Raw genomic sequence first — 9,181 nt, 5'->3', positions numbered from 1 at the left:
ACGAGTTGTTCTTCGGACTCGGCGAGTCTAGTCGCGAGTCCCTGATTTTTCTCCTTTTTGATTATGCGTGTAGAGCAGTGAGCCATAGGTGGACTCAGTGAGTCGGAAGCTGGACTCATTAATGGAGGGACTCGGCGAGTCAATGCCCATACTCGGCGGGCCCAAGGCAATCTTCATGGAACTCAACGAGTTGTTCATCAACTCGGCGAGTCGAGGACAGGACGTGTTCATCGGATGAAGCTTAACTCAACGAGTTTTTCATACAACTCGGCGAGTTGGATGAAGGACCATTGAGTATTCAGTTAGGAAGTGAACTCATCGAGTCAATACCTAACTGTCGAGTAGAGACGGATGTAAGGGCAATCGACTAGATATGGACTCGACGAGTTGGCAAGCCAACTCGGCGAGTCGGGTCAACTGGAAGTTGACTTTGACTCGTACTTGACTTGGTTGGGGGTAAAATGGTCATTTTACCCTAAGTATAAAGATCAGTTTCTAATTGAGTGTTTGTGGGATTTTTGTAACATCCCGAGTTCAGGAGTGCAAGTTCAGGATTCAAAGTGAAAATGTGATTGGTTAACTCGGTGAGTCCATGGGTAGATTCGGCAAGTAGGGTCGCGATTCTAGTCGCGTGTTAAGGGGCCAACTCGGTGAGTCGGTGGCTGGACTCAGCGAGTTGGTGTTGTGTGGAGAAAACCCTAATCCCAGGGGTTGAGTCGTATATAAAGAACATGATACCCACTCCATAGCCTCTTTACTCTCCCTTGAAGTCCAAAAACCCTAATATTAGTGTGTGAGAGAATTAGAGAGCATTTAGATCTTGAAGGAGTGTTTTTTGATGAGATCTTTGAAGATTAAAAGGCTTGGAGCAAGGGGCTTTAGAAGGTTTTGGCTTATTCTTCTGTTGGAGTCTTCTTTTTGAGGTAATGATTCATTGCTTGAGCTGTTATCCATCTAGATCTATCATTTATGGGATTTTTGGGAGTATATCTAGTTTTATCTTGAGTTTGGTGGTTTTATCTGAGGTTTCTACCTCATATCTAGAGTAGTGATGATCCAAAAGAGCATAAAGGCCCTGTTGAAGAGCTATTGATGAAGCCTTTTAGTCCCAAACCCTAGCCCTAGAGTGTATTATGCTTAGATCTCCTTGGATTCACGTAAAGTTTGCCACTTTACGTGATAGATGGTTTGTATAAGAGTAGATCTATGGATTAGAGACCCTGCATGGATTGGAAAGCCTCTGTATGGGTTAAGAGCTAGTGGTACTTGGTGTGACAACTGTCAATTTAGGTCATTCTCGGACTCATGCATCTTTATAATAACCATTCATGCACATTATGCCATGGCCTAGTAGTATAAATTAGGTCAAAATCTTGCATTAACTAAGATCTATCTAAGACCTAGGACTAATATACTTGACACTTACGATTCTAGTAAGCTGCCTAAATACAATAGGAAATGCCAATGCTATAATTTGGATGAAACTTTCAAGCTTTGTTATAATTGAAAAAGAGTATAAAACCCTAAAAATAAATTAAAATATTCTAATTATACTTCATTATGATGATGAATATCAAACAATATTCCAAAAACCCTAAAGACCCCAAAATCCAAATTTATAAATCTTAAAGCTTAAAAACTTTATAAAATTTGGCTATAAACTTCCTAATATCAAATTTTTATTAATCAAATTATGGATTATATCAATGAAATAGAATTTTAAATTATTATACATTAATCATAATTTTTAAGTTAAAAACAAAGATTTTTAAATAAATCAAGAACTACATAAAGAAGAATTTTTATAAAAATTCTTGGGTTTTATAAAAATGAAGAGGGAATTTATAAACTTGAATTTTTGGAGAGAGAGGGCAATTAATCCACTCAAAAATCCGGCCGTCTCCCCTCTCCCCATGCTCTCTCTTCCCAAAACTCAATCATTAAGTCTTATCTTTCACACTATCTCTTCTCTCTTCACTCTCTCACACTCCACCCTCCTAACACACAAACTCTCTTCCTCTCTCTCTCTAACTCACGAAAATCCTCCTTTCCTCTGCCAAAATTTCCAGATTTAGAAGACCTTGAAGTGTTCTTACTTCCCTCAAGATCAAAACCAAGGTAAACAACAAAATCTTCTCCCATAGTTTCATGATTCTACTTCCTCTTCTTCTTAGTTTTCTCTTCTTTTCGGATTCTATGCCTTTCCATGGCTAGAAATCTTTATTTTTCCCTTGTGGTTTGTAGATTCTCACCATAACACAATGCATGTGTTTGGAATGGTGAAAATCCGGGATCAAACCTATGCAAGGAGTGAAAATGATGCACATATGTTCATGTGACTTCAAAAACAAGTATTACATCTTCTTCTCCATTTCTTTTGTGTTCTTGCATGATCAAAAGCATTTAAACCATTTCTAGTACATCTTGAATGCTCATTCACTCCATGCCTGTGCTAGAAATCGGACCTTAACAAAGGCATGCATGATGTTCTTATCAAAATGTCCTAAGAATGCACTCAAAGCAAACATGCAATCTGCCAGATTACTTTATTCAGCTTTGAACGACCATATCTCGGTCATTACTTCACCAAATCATGATATTCTTTTTGTATTGCATAGTTCCATGAGTTAACTTTTAAACCCAACTGGTCTCACTGTAAAATATTAAATATTCGATTTTTGGCAATTTTTACAAAATGGTTGCGCAAACAGCTGTTTTTCTATGATCACCATTTTTGCCTTGCATGATCAATGGCCTTAAACCCAACCATAAATCTGGGGAAAAGTACTTTAGAAACTTAACATATCCAGTGAATGATGGTTGAAATTTCGTGGCTTAAAACCCTACTGAATGGGCTACACAAATTCATGAACTTCAGCCACATTTACATCTCATGCACCATTGCATGCAACATTTCTTAATTTGTTTGGGTTCAATACCCCCTATTTCCCTTCTGAATAAATTTTGAACATCTTTCCTTTTGAAAGCCCCCACATGCATGTGATAATCTGTAAAATACCAAAAGCTTTTATTTTTTCTTTGATTTATTAAAATTATTGCTAGAAACCAAGGGCATAAATCATATAAAATACTTCCAGAGGTCAATAAATCCGGAACAAATTCATGAATGACCCTTATGATGGATAATGACCGCTCACTAAATTTCATCAATTTTTGTTGCTGTTTGCTATGACTTCCAATTTTCTTTTTGTTAGGATATAGTAAATCACAAAACCACTTTGGAGAGTGTGAAAATTTTATCTAACAATTGTCGCATACCTCACCTGTGATGGATCACTTAGAAAAATAATTTCAACATTTTTCATCATGCCTTGCTATTTTTCCCAATTTTTGGTAATTATAATGGTTTACAAATAGGAAAAATAGTTCTGATTATCAAAAATTCATTACAATTTACCAATCCTATTGTAAAGTAGGAGGTTACATAAAAATTTTGAGGATTTTTCTCCACTGTAAACTATTTTTCTCTTAATTTCTAAAGTTAATTACACTTAAATACACATAAATGCCCAAAACCGGATTATGTAATATGAAAACCACTTTTGGCATTTTTCTCAGGTTATTCATACTGTAAATGATGTTACAAAAAGTTTTGGTAATTTATTTTAACTGTTTAATATTATTTCTTCAATTAATGATTATTTAAAGGAATAAAACAAGGAAAAATAGAAATACCCACTAAAAAATACATTTTATATTTTTCCCAGCCTAGCTATGTATAATAACAGTTAAATAAAAAGTTTGGGTAATTATGGAAACTGTTTTCTATTTATTTAAATTTTATTGGAATAAATGCTCAAAAATCATAAAATATAATTAAACAGCTTGGAAATCCATTTTTATATTTTTACCAGCTTAGTATTGTGTAATATCAGTTAAATAAAAAGTTTGAGAATTTTTATCCTTTGAATGCTATTTTCGTGAATTTATGTTGTTGTAAAGACTTAAAAATTTGGAAAATTTATATTCCAATGTTGTAATTAATCGCACGATTTGTAAAATTTCATTATTTCAGAAAAAGTGCAACCAATTAATATAAATCAAATACTAGAACATAAATTGGCATTTCACTATATGTAGAATTTAGTATATGAGCATTAGATTTCGACATGGAAACTCACTAGTGTGTGTTTGATGTCGTAGGATCCCGGTAGTAAGACGTTGGTGCCTTCCGAAGTACCACTTGTACCTAGTCGAAACGTTGTGAGTATTCACGCACTCCCTATTTTTAGTTTTACGTTTTGGGGTGGAAAAGCATGTTCAGAAAAACTATTATTTGTATGTTGTATTTAAATTGATTTGTATCAAACACGATTGCTATTGTATTGCTATGTTTCTTTATGTATGTCTATGCAACACGGAACATGAGAACTTATCGTACTAAGGCCCTTCCCTTATCTCTAACCATTAACTCTTTGAGCCAATGGTCATTATGGATAGTGCTATTAGGAATTGACAACTCCTCACTCACCCTATTGCTGGAGTGCATGATACCATATTCATCTATGGAACGATAAGCATAGATCTCGATAGGGTTTCAGTCATAGGTTTGGTTGAGACTCATTGTTTGCTCATACACATACAAACTCGTTTCTCGTTATAGCAATAAACTTGTATTCATTAATAGCAATCCACTTTGTTTATCATTAAAGCAATGTACTTGTATTTACGAAAAGCCTTATTTCAAGCTCGATTTTATAAACTTGTGAACTCACCAACTATTTTCATAGTTGACGCTCGTTTTACATGCTTTTTCAGGAAATAATTAGTAAGTGGATATAAAGATTCATCATCATAGAGCATGCTGCATCGTGTTGAAGTTATTTGTGGAGTTTTCTTTGAACAGTGTTATTTTGGAAAAACTTGTATTTTGTTTCTTTTGAAGCTATGGGTTGTAAACTTTTAAATTCTGCTATGGTGATGTATCATTATCTTTTGCAATGAAACCGTATTTGTTGTCATACCTTGCGTTTCCGCTTTAGCGGGGTGTGACAGAAGTGGTATCAGAGCTAAAGTTATAGAGAACATCGGTTTTTCTTTAAGAAAACACAACCCATAACTAAAACTTACAAAGAAATTCTTTTTACATCAAACATATTACTAGTATAATTAGGTCGGGAGTTGTATCATTGGACCTCGATTAAACATAGCCTAATCACATATGTTTAATTAAGGAAAGATTTATACAAAGCTTGAGCTAATTATAATGGGAATATGTTCAACAAAAATATTTGAGAAAGCTTTATTTCAAAAATTCAAAAAGGTTAATTTTGGTGTGTGTAAGCATTGCATATTATAGGTATACATTGTTATTTATTTCATATCTCATTGAAATTATGTCTCAGTCCACTATGTGAACATCGTCATCTTCCCATGCTGCCGCCTCAGCCGATGAGTCCGGCTACGTCACTGTTATCCCTCGACGTAATCCCCCCGCCTCGGTAGAAGAAGACCCATCAGAGGATACGGAAGATACAGGGAACTCGGTGGAGATCAACAATGACAACGCCCCGAGTCAACGACGCGAGGCATCACCTACATCAGTGTTGCCACAGCCACCAGTTTATGGACTTCGCATTCGGAGGACGGCGAGGAAGAGTGTTCCCATTCCAGGAAGGATACCCACCAGCACAGCAGGACATGGCACGGCAGGACCTAGCGGGGTAGGACCTAGCGATGCAGGACCGAGAGCACCCTCACCACAGCAAGTCATAGGGATACCTGTCAGACAGCCAGGTATGACCCTGGAGGAGTCCCGGAGATTGCAGTCGATAGCAGCGGGCCTACGTCACAGTCTCGCTGTGATAGCTGGGCATCGGGAAGTTTTGGATGAAGTCTTGACAGGAATGGAAATCCTGTTTCAGCATTCGATGGAGACTGCTGACACTGCTAGTACTGCTAGACGAGTGGCATGTCATGCGATGACCGCATATTATGTGCTTGTTGGGCTATTACTGATTGTGGTGTTGATGTTTCTTGTTGGGATAGCGATTAGTGTTTGGTTCTGATTTCAGTATTTTATTTTATTTTGTCATGAAATGAAAACCCATGTTGGGTGTCTTTTGGGAATAACATTTGAAACTTTATTTGGGATTTGATGTATAGGTTTGGTTTTTAAGACAATGTCAAATGGTAATGAAGAATTTTATTTTATGTTTGAAAACTTTTACTATGAGGTCAAACCCTAGAATTTATTTGGTAAATGGTCGAATAAAGAGATTTCTCTTTTCTTTTCTTTCTAAAAAATATATGTCTAGTATTAATGCAAACCAATAATTTGACAACACTTACGGTTTTCAAAATAGTAGTGAACTAAATATTATACATTATTTTATGTATTTATACGTATTTCTTCTCCTGTGTAATAGAACCATGTCAGGAAGGCCTAATCGCGGGTGCCCACAGAACGAAACACCCGATGTTGCTCAAATTGTAGCACAACAACTCATGGAAGCAATCCCAAACATTGTTACTCAAGTAACTACAGGACTTAATGCTAACCAAGGAAGTAGTGGAGGAAATCGGGGAAACAGTGAAAGAGAATGCAACTACAAGTTCTTTATGGCCTGTAAACCTAAGGAGTTCCATGGACAGGAAGGTGCGGTCGGGTTGCTGAAATGGATTGACAACATGGAGTCGGTCCTTCACATTAGCAAATGCCTCGAGCGCAACAAAGTTGAGTATGCATCTTGCCTATTCCAAGATAAGGCAATAACCTGGTGGAATACTCTAGTGCAAACCCGACGCCGTATAGCGGCATATCAACTAACTTGGGAAGACCTAAAGAAGCTGTTGATAGAAGAGTATTGTCCCAAGGATGAACTTCAGAAGCTTGAATCTAAATTCTGGAACCATTCTATGATTGGAACACAAATAGAGAAGTACACAGTCCGATTTCATGAACTAGCAAAACTGGTACCTCACATGGTTACTCCTGAGGAGAAACGGATAGATCGTTACATCTGGGGTCTGGCACCAGAGATTCGGGGAATGGTTACCTCAGCAAACCCAACTACCATTCAAAGTGCAGTAAGTCTAGCAAATCGACTAACCAATGATGTGATAAGGATGGGAGCATCAACAAAGGAAAGCTCTAGTAGCAAGAGGAAGCCAGCAGATCAGGGAGAGAAGAAGTATAGAGGCAAGTCAGGGAGGAAGCAGAAAGTCTCAAGAAACTTTATGGTAAGAGCCTAGGAGCAAGAACCAGTGAAAACTCAAGAACAGGAAGTGCAGGAGCCAAAGCAGTACTCAGGGCCGCTTCCGAAGTGCAATAAGTGTAACTTCCATCACAAGGGAGCTTGCCCAGTGTGCCAAAACTGTAAGCAAACAGGCCATTACTCGAAGTATTGTAAGGTGAATAAGGAGGGAAAAAGGACATGTTACGAGTGCGGGAGTACTGATCATCTCCGTAGAGCATGTCCCAAACTGCACAATGGACCTGGTAACAATGGACAAGGCCAAGCCAGGCAAAACTTTCAAGGAAATCAAGTTGGATGGCCAAGAGGTGTAGCCTTTGTGATTAGTGCAGAAGAAGCTCGTCAGAACCCTGAAGTGATAACAGGTAAGTTTCTCCTGAACAACGATTTTGCATCAGTAATATTCGATGTGGGAGCAGATAGGAGTTTTGTTTCTTTAGCATTTAGACCGTTAATTGGCTTTAAATCGAGAAAGATGAGGAATGCTTATGTTATTGAACTTGCTGATGGGTATGAAATTAGGGCTGATGATATAATTCCTGGTTGTACTCTAAATTTAGCTGATAAACTCTTTAGCATTGACCTAATTCCTTTAGAGCTAGGTAGTTTTGATGTGATAGTAGGGATGGATTGGTTATGCAAAAATAGAGCGGACATTGGTTATTACGAGAAAGTCATTAGAGTGCCTCTCCCTAATGGAGAAACCCTTATCATACACGGTGAGAAGCCAGGAAGAAGTTTAAACATAGTATCAAGCGTGAAGGTTCACAAGTACCTGAAAAAGAAATGTATTGCATTCATGGCCCACGTGCTAGAAAGAGAACCTGAAGCTAAACAACTCAAGGAGATTCCAGTGGTTCAAAACTATCCCGAGGTGTTTCCGCAGGAATTGCTCGGTCTACCCCCTCACAGGCAGGTCGAATTTCGGATAGACTTAATTCCCGGAGCGGAACCGGTAGCAAAAGCACCCTATTGCCTTGCACCATCCAAGATGCAAGAACTATCCGGACAACTTCAAGAACTTCTAGACAAAGGGTTTATCCGACCAAGTTCTTCACTGTGGGGAGCCCCATTTTTATTCGTCAAAAAGAAAGATGGGTCGTTCTGAATGTGCATTGATTACAGAGAACTGAACAAGATGACAATCAAGAATCGATATCCCCTCCCTAGAATAGATGACTTGTTCGATCAGTTGCAGGGCGCTTCTTACTTCTCAAAAATCGACCTTCGGTCAGGGTATCATCATCTAAGAATTCACAAAGGGGACATTCACAAAACAACATTTAGAACCCATTATGGACATTATGAGTTCTTAATCATGCCTTTTGGACTAACGAACGCACCCGCTGTATTCATGGATTTGATGAATAAGGTCTGTAGACCATACCTAGACAAGTTTGTAATTGTATTTATCGATGACATACTTGTTTACTCGCAAACCAAAGAAGATCACAATAGACATATGAAGCTAGTGTTGGAGATGTTGAAGGAGCAGAAATTGTATGCCAAGTTCACTAAGTGTGAATTTTGGATTCGGGAAGTACAATTTCTTGGTCATGTGATCGGCGAAAGAGGAATTCATGTAGATCCAGCTAAGATTGAGGCAATCAAGAAATGGGAAGCCCCCAAAACCCCGACATAAATACGACAGTTCCTAGGATTAGCTGGGTACTATAGACGCTTCATTGAGAATTTCTCTAGGATTGACCAACCATTAACATCTTTAACCCAAAAGGACAGAAAATTTCTCTGGGAAGAGAAACACGAAGAGGCGTTTCAAATCCTGAAAAACAAGCTGTGCAATGCACCAATTCTGGCTTTACCAGAAGGATCAAAGAACTTTTGGTGTATTGTGATGCGTCTGGTCAAGGATTAGGATGTGTGTTAATGGAAAAAGATAAGGTCATTGCGTATGCTTCCAGACAACTCAAACCGCACGAGAAGAATTATACCACCCATGATCT

Source organism: Lactuca serriola, chromosome 1 (genome assembly GCF_051521515.1).
Source record: "Lactuca serriola cultivar US96UC23 chromosome 1, Lser_US96UC23_V15, whole genome shotgun sequence".
Lineage (NCBI taxonomy): Eukaryota > Viridiplantae > Streptophyta > Magnoliopsida > Asterales > Asteraceae > Lactuca > Lactuca serriola.
The sequence above is the reverse complement of the archived record's forward strand: the minus strand, read 5'-3'. Positions refer to the sequence as shown.